The sequence below is a fragment of the Canis lupus genome, chromosome 1 (genome assembly GCF_011100685.1).
Source record: "Canis lupus familiaris isolate Mischka breed German Shepherd chromosome 1, alternate assembly UU_Cfam_GSD_1.0, whole genome shotgun sequence".
NCBI classification, from domain to species: Eukaryota; Metazoa; Chordata; class Mammalia; order Carnivora; family Canidae; genus Canis; species Canis lupus.
In genome coordinates this window covers 121700249-121713088 of record NC_049222.1, presented here as the reverse complement: position 1 = coordinate 121713088, position 12840 = coordinate 121700249, and positions in this window count along the sequence as shown.

Here is a 12840-nt window from a genome sequence, read left to right as displayed (position 1 = left end):
AAGGAGTTAAAATCAAAATAATAAACTCATGATAAAAACAAGAGTCATGCACATATTTTTTAAAAAATCTAATGGCAACTGTATGAATTTTAAGGGTATATACTAGAAAATTAAAATGGGTGAAATTAAATGAACCACATATGTAATTCAAGAAGGTGAAGAAAAGATAATAATATAAATCCAAAGAAATAAGGAAAACTTTGATGATAGTAACAAATCCAAAATTTATGAGTTTTTAAAAAAGCATAATTAACTTTAATATCTGTTTCTCTGAAAACATAAAAAAAGTATCTGACCAGTATGGTCAAAAAATAGTATATACAAAGATATATAATATTAAAAATGAGGAAAAGAATATAACTTCAGATAATGAGGAAATTATAAAATCAAGTGAATGTTATTACATTCTAAAATGTAGCCAAAATAGAAAAAATTCTAGTAAATACAAAAACCAGTAAGATTGACTTAAGCGGACACCCTTAAAAGAGCCGAATTTGTAAAAGAAATTTTTAAATTGCAAAAAAATAAAAAAACTTTCCTAAAAATGGCACCAGATCTAGACCATCTGTAGATAAGTTGTAAGAAAACTTCAATAAAATGGGTAATTCTTATATTTCACAAAAACCTTCCCGACTCTTTCTATAATGGTAATATTTCCCTGACCCTAAAAGAAGACGAGAGTAATGTAAAAAATAAAACTTTTTAAAAAATGTATGAGCATAGATACATACAAAAACTCTAAATAAGATATGATCATGAAACTCATTACTAAGTTGAGTTCTTCTTGGGAGTGAAAGGTTACAATGTCAGAAATATATTTCTGTAGTTAATGAAATTAAGAGATTAAAATAGATACACCACATGAATAGGCACTAAGTAAAATTAATCTCTCATTCATGATTTTTAAAAGCTATAGTAAGCTAAGAAATGAAAAAAACTTTTTAAATCAATAAAGCGTTTAAGAAATATAAATTAAGCATGTAAACTTAGGAATATTTTATTTAAATTTGTTAAGAAACTAGACAAGACAATCACTGATGTCCACACCGGTGAATAAAGAAATGCAATTAAGTGAGTAGATAAAATATTGTAACAGAGAGGGGGAATAATCACTATTGAGAATTAATATGTTTACATACTTGACAAATGTAAGTAAATTCCTTGGAGTTATTACTTGAAGGTAGTTGGATACAAGATAAATATATAAAAACAGAATTTCTAAACAACAACATCTAGGAAATACACAGTGAAAATAACCTACTTGATAGCAACAAAACTCATAAAAAAAAAAGCTAACGGCATGTGCAGGACTTGTAGAAGCAAAACTATAAATGCTAATAAAGGACACAAAGGAGAGAACATAACTAAAGAGTCCTCTGAGGTAGGAAGACTTGATAATGCAAACCTGTCAAATCTCCCCACATTAATTGTCTATTCAATATTCAGTGCTCTTCTGTCTTGGACTGAGGGCTTCTTCCCCAGGAGGTAAAGCCTGAGACAAAGGCTTGCCTGCTGGGAGTTTATTTTAGGAAATGATCCAGCAGCCTCTGGAATAAAGGGAGTTTCTGAGGAGTGTCACTGGGGCACAATAGTGTCTGATACATGTCCCAATCAAATCCCAGGGAGAGATTTTTATAGAAAGGTGACAAGCAGATTCTGAGCCCATATGGGAGAGACATCACAGAAGAATCCTGAAGACAATTTTGAAAAAAGAAAACTGATGTGGGAGGACAAATTTCTCACCAAATTTCCACACCTAATCAGAGTGTGGCAATCACAACCATGTGATCTTACAAAAGAAAGAGCTCAATGGCGAAACCTGAAGAGGGAAGAAACAGGATCATGTAACTGAGGGTTCAGTTCATGACAAAGGAAGGACTTTGGGTAGGAGAGGAAAAATAGACCAATTACCCACGATGAGGATAGTCGGCTATTCATTCAAAAAATCAGACCTCCGGGACGCCTGGGTGGCTCAGTGGTTGAGCATCTGCCTTCAGCTCAGGGCGTGATTCCACGGTCCCGGGATCAGGATCGAGTCCCACATCGGGCTCCCCGCAGGGAGCCTGCTTCTCCCTCCGCCTGTGTCTCTACCTGCCTCTCTCCCTGTGTCTCTCATGAATAACTGAATAAAATCTTTAAAAAAAATTAGACCTCCATTTCATGATGTACAAAATTTCAACATAGATTTAAAAGTTCATAAAAACAGTTAAAAGAAAACAATCTTAGGGCCTAAAAAAGTACCCCTAACTAAGGTATGAAGCCCAAAGGCTCTGAACAAACAGGAGGACATACTTGACTACATTAAAACAAAAATCTTCTATAGAAAAGACAAATGATGCATTGGGAGCAATATTTATAACGTATCTTATGACATTCAGATTTTCTAATCAACAGAGAAATTCAAATTAAAACAAGATTGTCCGTTTTTATACCTTAGAATAGCAAAATTTTAGATGACTAGTATATCCTGAGCAGGCAGGGATGTAAAAAATATACAAGGCATCTGAATTTAAAATGTACATGCCCTTCAAACAAGTAATCTTAATTTTGGGAATCTAGTTTACAGAAATATTTCCTTGAACGTTCAAAGACTTATATATGAGATTTTATACCAAAGTCTTATTTGTAATAATGAAAAAAATTAGAAGCATCTTAAATATTTTTAAAGAAATTATAGTATATGCATACTATGGAATAATAAACAGCTGTTTAAAAATATGTATTGGTTTTGAAATATCTGTAAAATGAATTAAGTGAGAAAAACCAAGATCCAGGACAATATATAGGATATATCTTTACTTCTGTGAAAATCCTATATGTATATTTAATATATAATTAATATATTTATAATCATACATATCACATATATTTATGGAAATGGGTAGAAACAAATGACTGGAAAGATGTACACCTAACTGTTCCGTAGTGCTTACACTTGAGGAGGGGCATGGAGGTGGGGATAGGTATATTTAGGGACTCACACATTTATTCTATGTATTTCAGTGATGCTTTTTTTTTTTTTACAATTTTATGTTGATATATTACTGAGAAAGAGCCAAAAGAAATAAAGATGTGCAATTTTATTATCAAATATCACTTTCTACCCACCTTCACTAAATAAATACTGAACAAATATTTAAATATACCAGGGTGAAGGGGTCTCTAATTATTGACTTGCGGAGGGCACCTCCCCATCTCCATCCCATCTGCTCCCATCCCCATCCGACTGCCTCCGGGCGGGCCGGAGAGGGATATGAGGGTGGGCCCAAGCCCCAGGGGCATCTGGGCTTCTGCAGCCACAGGTAAATACGGGGGACACATGTGCTCAGCAGCCGGGGATGACCCAACTCCAGGCATGCTGGGAGTGCAGGGAGACACCAGAGTGGAAAACATTTTCCTCTTGAGTCAGGACAAGCAGAACATTCCAGGCGCCCTGTGCCAGGGGTGCCCCCAGCCCCAGGTGCTCGCCGCTAAGCTCGCAGCCTCCCTGTAAAGGTTGGCCTCGCCTTTGCAGCTATCCGCAGCAGACCTGGAGGCTGGCTGAGTGGAGACATCAATGCTGGTGTTTGGACCTGCATTCTGGAGGAGCCCTGCTTCCTGGGGACCCCTAAGCTTAGAGCTCTGTGCCATCCCCAGAGCTTCGGGCAGTGCAGGTGGGTACAGCTGGCCCTTGTCCCATCCTGTGCCACTAATGGAGTTGGGGTGCGATGGGTCCCCAGAGCATCCAGCGCACATTGCATTTTCTGAAAGCCTGACCCATCACCGTTCTCCAGGGCACGCCAGGCTTCCATGCCCAGGCACTGGTGCTCGAGGGCAGGGGCGTCTCAGGGACCTCAGATGTATCACTTCCCCGTTGCAGCTCAGCAAACCTAACGGCCTCGCCTTATGATGAGCTTGGCCAACGGGATGGATGAAACCATACATCTGACCTGCACACCTATCCCAGGGGGAGTTTTCGTGTCCACGCATCGAGCACCAGTAAATTTGCTCAGTACAAATGGAAACACGCCCAGCGCCTCAGACTCTTCCTGCAAAAGCTCACTAATAAGGCATTTATAAGTGGAGGAGCTGCAGTGCTGGCCTCTCCGGAAGCTCGTGGTCTTGGATGCACGAGTTGTGCCCATTGCTGGGTCCTGAGCATCCTGGAGCGCAGTGCGATGTCGTGGCCCTCAGCCATGGCCACTTGCAGCCTCTTTGTCCCCTGCAAATTACGTTAGCCTCTCTGAGTCTCTTAGACCGTGTGCCACTATTGCACGGTTGGTGCTCAGATGCCAGCATTCGGAGGTGCCAGTGTTCCCCGACCTTTTAGGAGACCCAGTAAGCGGTGGCCGTTACGGTATTATCCCCAGGCTGCTACTTGCACCGCTGGACCTCCTCCCAGGGTGCAGGCAGGACTGGGAAGGAAGACCCAAAGGGTCAGAGAGCATGCTTTTGCCTCCAAGAGGTGCTCCCAAAAGCAGAGGAACATTCTGGTCCAGTGAACTTGTAGAGCTGGAGGCTTTCAAGCTCTGAGACACCCTCACAAAACAACTGTCTCTCTCTTTCTCACACACACACACAAAACTTGTTCAGGAGAACTATATGCTTTCTTACATCAGCATCATCCACATAATATTTTATTGAGAATAAACATTTTTGTCCCCAAAATGTGTTCTCCTGGGGAGAAGGGCAGATGGATATTGTTCTCGAGAACGGAGTTGCTGTGACCTCACACCTCTTTGTGCTGAGAGGCCAGGAGGACAGGGGTTGAGGTAGTGGGGGACACATCTCATGGGACATCTGAACAGCGGGTGCCTGCACACAGGGCCTGGGAGAGCCAGGAGACCTTTCCAGGTCCTGGTGCAGAAGCTGGGGTATTTACTCCATCTCTTTGCTTTTACAGGATTCTTACCATTTTTCCTACAGTATCTTTGGGAGGTACAGACCACTCAACCGACATCACGTTTATGCTTAGTGATCCGAATGCGAAGTGAAGTAACCGGTTCTTTTCTGATTATCTGAGTCTTTCCAGCACTTAACACGCTCCCCGGTGTCCTCTCTGATGTCTCTTCCCACTACTGCTCCTTCCTCTGCCTTAGAGAACCTTTTCCTGTGTTTAAGGCCCATTTGGTAGCTGTGCTCTGTGTAAGGGACCCTCTCCACTCCGCAGGCTTGCTTAGGAAAGGATGGAGCTCAGCTGGAAGGTTATAGGGTATTTCCCTGAAATCGTGAGGAAGCGATGCCCCTGGACGGCGGGAGGGACAGAGTCAGGAAACACAACCGCCTCTTCTTGGGGACTTCTCCGGGACCTCGGTCTTGTATTCATTTCAGCCTCTCTCTACACATCTGTACTCTCGTTCTCTCTCCCTCCTCCCTCTCTCTTATCTTGCCCTCTCCTGTTTTCTCTGTATGGCCTGACCTTGCTTAGCCTGCAACCGGGAGCCACATAGGCCCAGCTTAGACGTTCCGCTTCCACTTCTGAACTTCCAAGGAAAAGAATCTAAATAGCTCAGCTTGCTCTCTGGGTTGACTGTCCCGGAGTCGGGGGAACTCCGCTCTCTAATCAACTGTCCAAAGGGGGAATAATGCAGTCCCGTTTCCCCGACTACCTGAAGGTCACGGAGGGCGGGCGCCGGCCCTTCCACTTGGACTGGCACCCAGTAGGTAGTCTGTAAAACTGATTGATTGACTGATTATATACTGCACCCTAGGCTAAAAGTTCCTACAGTGTGAGAATCGCTTTCAAATTGTCACTTGCCCCATCTAAGAATAAATGTCAGATGATCCAGGCTGAATAGAGTGTTGGATTCATTTATTTTACTTTCTGTAGACCTTCTGGGTGAAAGGCAGGCTCATAAAGCATGTGTATGAGCTGGAAAAGCTGGGGTACTTGCAAGGATGAATTGTAAAGTGTAATTTAACAACATCACTTACGTGTAGCGTCAGGCTCTTGGTGGGATGCGATGGGCAACAAGCTGCTGCGGGTTTCGCTGCCTTGGCAGTTGCGAGGCCCTTTAAGAGACACTATTTCTTCCCCAGGCCGAGACAAAGGGGGGAAGAAGAGAACAGGTCTTTCTTAATCAGCAAAAGCGACCACACATTTCCCAACCGGACGGCCTCTTCCTTCCCCGGCCCCCGTGAGCTTTGTGGAGAAAGAGGAAAAGGCGAAGAGGCAAGAAACAGGGAATGGCAGCTGGGCGGACGGGGCCTGCGGAGCACCTGCAGGGGGTGGTCCCCACGCAGCCTTCTGTCCCCGTCGTCCTGGGAGGCTGGGTGCGGTCAGGCCCGCGGTCCTCTCGGGGCCCACCCCCCATGTCACCCTCAGTGACCTTAAGCTGATGTCTCGGCGGCCCCCGCTCACCCCCACGCGGGCCCAGACGCCCGGCACCGGGCCGTGGTGGCATCCGATGGCCGCTTAGATTAATGATGTGCTTGCTTGCTTTCCTTTTGGAAACCCCAGAGGAGATATCTGCAGATTTAATTCTCGTTTAAAGGTGGAAGTGTGGGTTTGAATCTTGTATCAGGTATCACCACCTTCCTGCTCAGCACATCTCCGGAAAGGTCAACCCCGGGAGAGATTGGAGTGTCGGAGTCTTCTCCCTGGAGCCGTGTAAAGACTTCTGACCTTTCGTGGGCCTAATTCCTCCCTCCGTCCCTCCTCGGGTCCCCCCCTCCCCGCACTATTATTTATTGCAGTGTAAAAGATGTTGTGCGCACACGCATATTCGAAATTAAAAACTACAGCAACAACCGGCCTACCGTAAGTGGCACCTGGCAGCACTCCTCAAAACGGCCGAAGTCATCCAAGTCTGAGACGCTGTCGCACCTCAGAGCCTCAGGACCCCCCCGATGTGGGGGCCCAGGACAGACAGAGGACATCAGGGAAAAACGAGCCAAATCTGACCCAAGCAGGGGCTTCGGTTAATGATAACCCACCGGTGTCGGCTCGTGGATGACGCCACGTGGGGCCTACTCATTTCAGGTTTAGTGACAAGGGACACTGCACGTGTGGGGAGTCCGTCTCCTCTTCTCACTTGTTTTGTGAATCTAAAAGTGCTTTAAAACATGAACTGAAAATGAGGAACCCAAAGGCGTGTGTGCCGGCCGGGCCGTTGGGCTGGGCACGTCACAGGGGATCACCTCGGCCGCTGCGGCTGGGAAGGCCGGCCGGGGTGGGCCTGGGGGCTGGGTTAGCTGCGAGCCCTTCTCGGTAGGGAACCCGGACGTCACTGAGCAATGAGCTTATTGCTCACATTCATTTCGGGGCTTTGCTGGAAAAGCTAGAAATGAACCTTGGAGGATGACTCCGTACGGTTGGTCTCATTAACCTGTTAGGTCCCAGGCAGAGAGCGTGGCCCAGACAACGCCCTGGAGGAAGAAACTCCAGGCTGTGCTGGGAAGGAGGGGAGGCTGGTTCCCGACCCCTGCACCCCCCGGGGATGAGCTAGGCTCCTGGACATGCGGGGAGCCTGCCTTCCCCCAGCCAGCCTCGGGAGGCAGCTCCAGGAGCCCGGGGGGGCCCAGGCCTCTGAACCTCCCAACCCGCGTGTAGCACTCGGGATACCAGAGAGGCGCGAGGGGACTTTCATTTATTTACTGCCTGTGACTATTACATTTGAACCCGTCCCCGACCGCAGGAGACGGATGGGCTTTGTTCTCCCCGCCGGGCGATGCCAGGGCCCCACGCCGGTCGGTCACCCCACGGCTGCGCGCCTCGGGGCGCCTCCCTCTCCGTGTCTGTCCTCTCTCGTTGACATCCCAGCCCTTGAAACAAGGTCTCGGTTCCTTTCTCATTTCAGGATTTCGTTTTGGGGGAGCCGGAACACCTGTCCGCTGATCGCCTGCCACTCCGCATCTGGGCTCGGCTGACAGGCTTGTCTGCTTTGACTAATGATGTGATTGATGGACAAAATAAGGAAGAACATACAAAAAAACATTTCTGTCTGGTCTGGTGTGTCAGCAAGCCTTCATCAAGTGGCTGCTGAAGGTATATTTTGCTGCATGCCTCATTACACAGTAATGGCATTCCCAGGCAAAGCTGTTTCTTTTCATGACACAAGACAGCAGGCAGCTTTATGGGCGCTGGGCCCACCAGGCCCGGAGGAAGGGGAGGCGCGCTAAAGAGCGGTCATTTCCAAAAGTGCCTCAAGTTGCTTTTTTGTTGTCATGAATTTAATATGAATCAACACAATATGAAATGGGCATGAGGGATTTTAGTGACTAGTGATTTTTTAAGACTGCTGTCTAAACAGCCATCAAGAAGAGAGGGGAGGGTAGCACCACCACATTTCCTTTCTCCAAACCTGTTGCAAAAAGGAGTCATCTGTCAATTTTATTGCATTAAGAAAGTACACAGAAGCATATAGTCCAAACAAATGTCTTCTTTCAGGCTAAACATGTGGAAGATGCCACATAGCTGATGCCAGAATCATCTCACTCAGCAAACCGCGTATTCATAACCCCGTTCCGATGGCCTGCTGTGGATGGGGTGACATTCATGAGCGCGGCACATGCCACGCCGTCGCCTCTTTGTGCACAGAATCACGATCTGGAAGTCGGTTCTGGCTGGAACGCGGCGGAGGCCAAGGGCTGCTTCGTTCGGCTAACGGGACGCGTGCGAGTTAGAACCCGGGGCTGAAGGATGAAAAGGACACAGGCTTAAGGATGAGAGAGAGAGAGAGAAACTCGGTAAATTCTTGGCCTGATTTTCTTTTTTTATTTTTTCCTCTCCTTCTCTTTCTTCATTGGCGTGCAGTTTCAGCGGGCACACTGAGCTGGGCCACAGAATTCCTACTTTTTTTTCTTGTCAAGCATTTGAACTCTCTTTGATATTCTGTTTCCTCCTTCCCTCCCTCTTCCCTCCTTCCTCCTTCCCTCCCTCCCTCCTCCCTCCCTCCCTTCCTTCCTTCCTTCCGGCAAATTTTCTCTGCCAAGGTATTTTATTACACACGTTCCACTCCTTTCTTTACCACGTTGGACTGTCTCCAAAGAGGCATGCTTAAAATGAAGTTTCATTTTAAAAACACTTTTTTTTTTTTTTAATTTTTTCTTGCTACCGTGATGAGTCTTTAGTGGTGGGTTATTGTGAATAATATGTGATTTTAACGAGTTGTGATTAGACAAAACTCTCTCCCTATAATAAATACCAGATAATAAATTAGAAAATGTATATGAGATCCTTATTCCTATTTAAAAAGAGAGAAAGACATGAATGCAAAATCTTGTTATGATAAATGTAAGAGATAATCTTTTAACATGCATTTAATTTGCTGTGAGAGGACGAGACAGCTGTTCGAGCTCCTGTGTCTGTGTTGACACCGAATTGCACCAGCCAGTCTGGCGCTGGGGACGGTGGCCACCTTCCCACCGGGGTAATTAAGAGCCAGACCCCCGGGGCGATGAGGGGAGGGGGTGCAGGGCCATTAGCGCCAGGCAGAGGAACCCAAGTTTAGAAATAAACAGGTCACCCAAACCAAGCCATCGGCTGCCTTCCTCTGTGCACGACAATGAGCACAAAGAGGAAATGAAGGAGGAAACGTGCTCCAGCGTTTGGTGGAACAAAGGCAAAAGCAGCTGTCCACATCTTTCCTTAATTTCCCACATCTGTGCCCATCGTTCATTGAGTTTTGATACCAAGATACGGGCCCTTCGAGCAAAAGGCCCGTGGAATCCTGCTGCGCCGAGTGCAAGGCGGCCTTCAGCGGGTGTCAGGGAGCAGAAGTTGCTGGAACGTGCGCACACCTGCCCGTGCCCAGTCACTCAGCCACTTTAGTTTGGAAGCAGGTGGCTCTTGTCCCGGCGAGGCCACCTCGTCGGGGGTCGGGGGGCTCCGCTGACTGGGGCAGGGAGGCCTGCCGCCGGGGCCTGCCGTCTGCTCCCGCTTCCTGCACTTCAGGCCTGAGAACCTTCGCAGGCCGCAGGCTTTGCTCCCCACCAGCAGCCCGTGCTGGCCTCCGGGCCCCGCAGCCTGTTTTGCTGGCACCTTCTTGATTTACACCCTGGGAGCTCAAGCAGGGAGATGCGTTGACCTAGACCCCCTCCCTCCTCGGCTTGGACCGCACGCAGACGTCCTCGCCAACGAGGGCCTCATGGACCTTGGAACCTTTATTCCTGCCTTGTCTTTCCATTTTCAAGCCAGAACCTTTCCGCAATCCGGGGGGCAGCCAGCGGGCGGGGCGCTGGGCTCCGCATGGGGGGCCTTGAACGCCAAGGCTGCGCCCGTCCCTTCTCCCGCGAGGCCGCTTGTTTCGGAGCTGGTGGCTGCGGGAGCCACCGGGGAGCGAGATCATTTAGCAGCAAAAATATTCTTTCTCAGCAAATTGCTTGGAGCCAGGGGGATGAAGCTTCCAGGTGGGTGATGCTAAGCGCCGAGTGGAAGGAGAAGGCAACCCTCACCTCGGGTTATTTTCTCTAATCTTGTAGGAACCAGCCACCCGTTCACGGACCGCTCTCTATATTACGACATACATTTTTCCTTTCCCTAATCAGGTTTGTGTATCTTTCTTGATTGATTTTCTTTCACAAAACTCTTAATATTTTTCCAGATGCCTTCTAGCTTTTGTCCTCCCAGCTGCCACTCACTCAAGACAGGCTCTTCGGAAAAACATCCGGCTAGAAAGGTGCGCACTTTCTTCTCGGGCCTCAGTTCCTCGCTACAATTTTAATTTATTCGTCTCCTTATTATTTTTATCATCTCAGTCGACGTGGTGGCCTTATTCAGTTTTGCAAAGAACCTCAACCCCCCACTTGGTTCTTGTCTCCATAACACAAAGCAGCTGATTGGAAGGTATATGATTTTTAAACTCAATATTAGGATTCATCCGCTTAATGTGTGGGATCGATTTGGTAGATGTTTTCACATCGAGAGAAGGCTGGTGGGTCACGAGACGGAATTTTCTATTGCACTCCAGGGAAGCTTCCTGGAGGCTCTCCCTCTGCTCCAAGCAAATGTAGATGTTGTCTCGGCCGCCTGTTCCCTGAAGAGCAGGGCCTGGGGACTCTGCCCCAAGATCCCTCACACAGAGCGCCTCAGGTGCACCCTGCCAGGCAGCATGGCCCCAGCCGGGGGTGGGCCAGGGGTCGGGGGAGACAAGGCCTTCACGGTGAACCCACAGAGGAATCTGGAGAGAGAGGTTCCGGGCACCAACAGCATCAGCATCTAGGCTGGAGTGAATGGATGCAGAGCGGGGCCGATCTCAGACCCCTCCAGTACATCACGTCAGCTTGCCCTGGCCTCGATGACAGAGATCCTGCTGCGGCCCCCTGGCTGGCCCTGTGAGGCCCCCCTGACTTCCCAGGGGCGCAGCGGACAGCATCTCACAGCAGCATGCACCTCTGACCTCCGCGCCAATGACTCCCGGTTGATTCCCAGTCGTGGGATTCCTTGGGACTCGCTTTCTTCCACCCACGTTTGCACAGCCCCGGAGGACGGGACTCATGCTGTTGTTTGGCACAGATGATTTTTTTTTCTATTCTTGTTGTCACCTTACCCCTGCAGATAGACTGTCTTGAGCTGTGCTTTGCTATAATGGTTTCCCAAAGGACAGTCCCTTGAGGTTAAGTAATCGGTTGTGCTCAGATGTGTCCACCGAGATAATGCACGTTATGTTGCCTCCGTCCCCTAGGCCCTCACTTCAGCTTCCGGGGTTTGAACCCCCTCCCAAGATGGTAGCACGTGAGTTTTTCCCCAGGTCGTGCCCTACGGGGAGCCCAGACTAAGGCTTGGGTGCTCCGGGGGTGGCAGACGGGTGGATGTCCGACCAAGCTTGGCGAGTCCTCGCTGGTTATCAGAGCATTCAGTGGCCTCTGAGTGAATGACTCTATGCCCCGTAGGTGCCCTGATTAGGGTTTGGGGATATGAAAACGTGGTCGCGGAGTTGGATACAAAAAATCACATTGTTTGTACCCATGCCAAGATGCCGCAGCCCCAAGGGCTGCCTGGATCAAACACACGGCTTTGTCTCCATGGTATGTCAGGTGGCGGGTGGGCCAAGTCTGAAGAGGCCAAGACCCCCTCCTGCTCCGGTTCTACACATCTGCTTTCCACCTTGGAAGCGCCATGCTCATGGCTGCAGTCTTTGAACTCTGATGAGGTGTGTGAAACACCCCATCGACACATCATATCAGATATCTTTTGAAATGAAAATCTCTTAGATCAGTTTCAACTCATTCCAAATGTCACATGTATCCTCCAGGCTGAAAATCAATCTTCCCTTTACCCTCGATATCGTTTGAAACTCAGTGTGGGGTCTTTGGGGCAGAGAAGCTGGCAAGATGGCGAGGTGGGGATTGGGTAGGGGCTGGGCTCTGGCGGTGGCCACCTGGACACTACCCTTCCTTCCTTCCTTCCTTCCTTCCTTCCTTCCTTCCTTCCTTCCTTCCTCTCTCCCTCCCTCCCTCCCATTCAGGGTCCCACGAGCTTCTCCTCTTGCCCAGGCTCCTCTGCCTCACTTTGTCTCATCTCTCCTCGGCCTCTCTCAGTTCCCCTTGTCCTTCCAGGGCAACTCAAATCCCGCATTCGCCTGCAGAATAAACCTAATTCTTGGATCCCATCGAATCCCCCCAACACATGCGATGTGAGTCACACAGCCTGGCCTGGCCTCGGGTGATCCTTCAATGGGTTCATGCATGTGAATCCCATCGTACCAATGATCTCCTTCTTTCTGTGTGTCTCCAGGAAGCTTTAGCTGACCGTCAGATACTGGAAGCTTGGCAAACCCTTGTGGGTTGACCTACGGGTTTTGGGAAAAGGAAAGAGCAATAGTTGCTCCTCCTCTTCCACCCCATCCCAGTTCAATTCTTCCTCTCTCTATTCCAGCCACGTGTTGACTCGTGTGGATTTATGCAGACCCACTCCGTGAC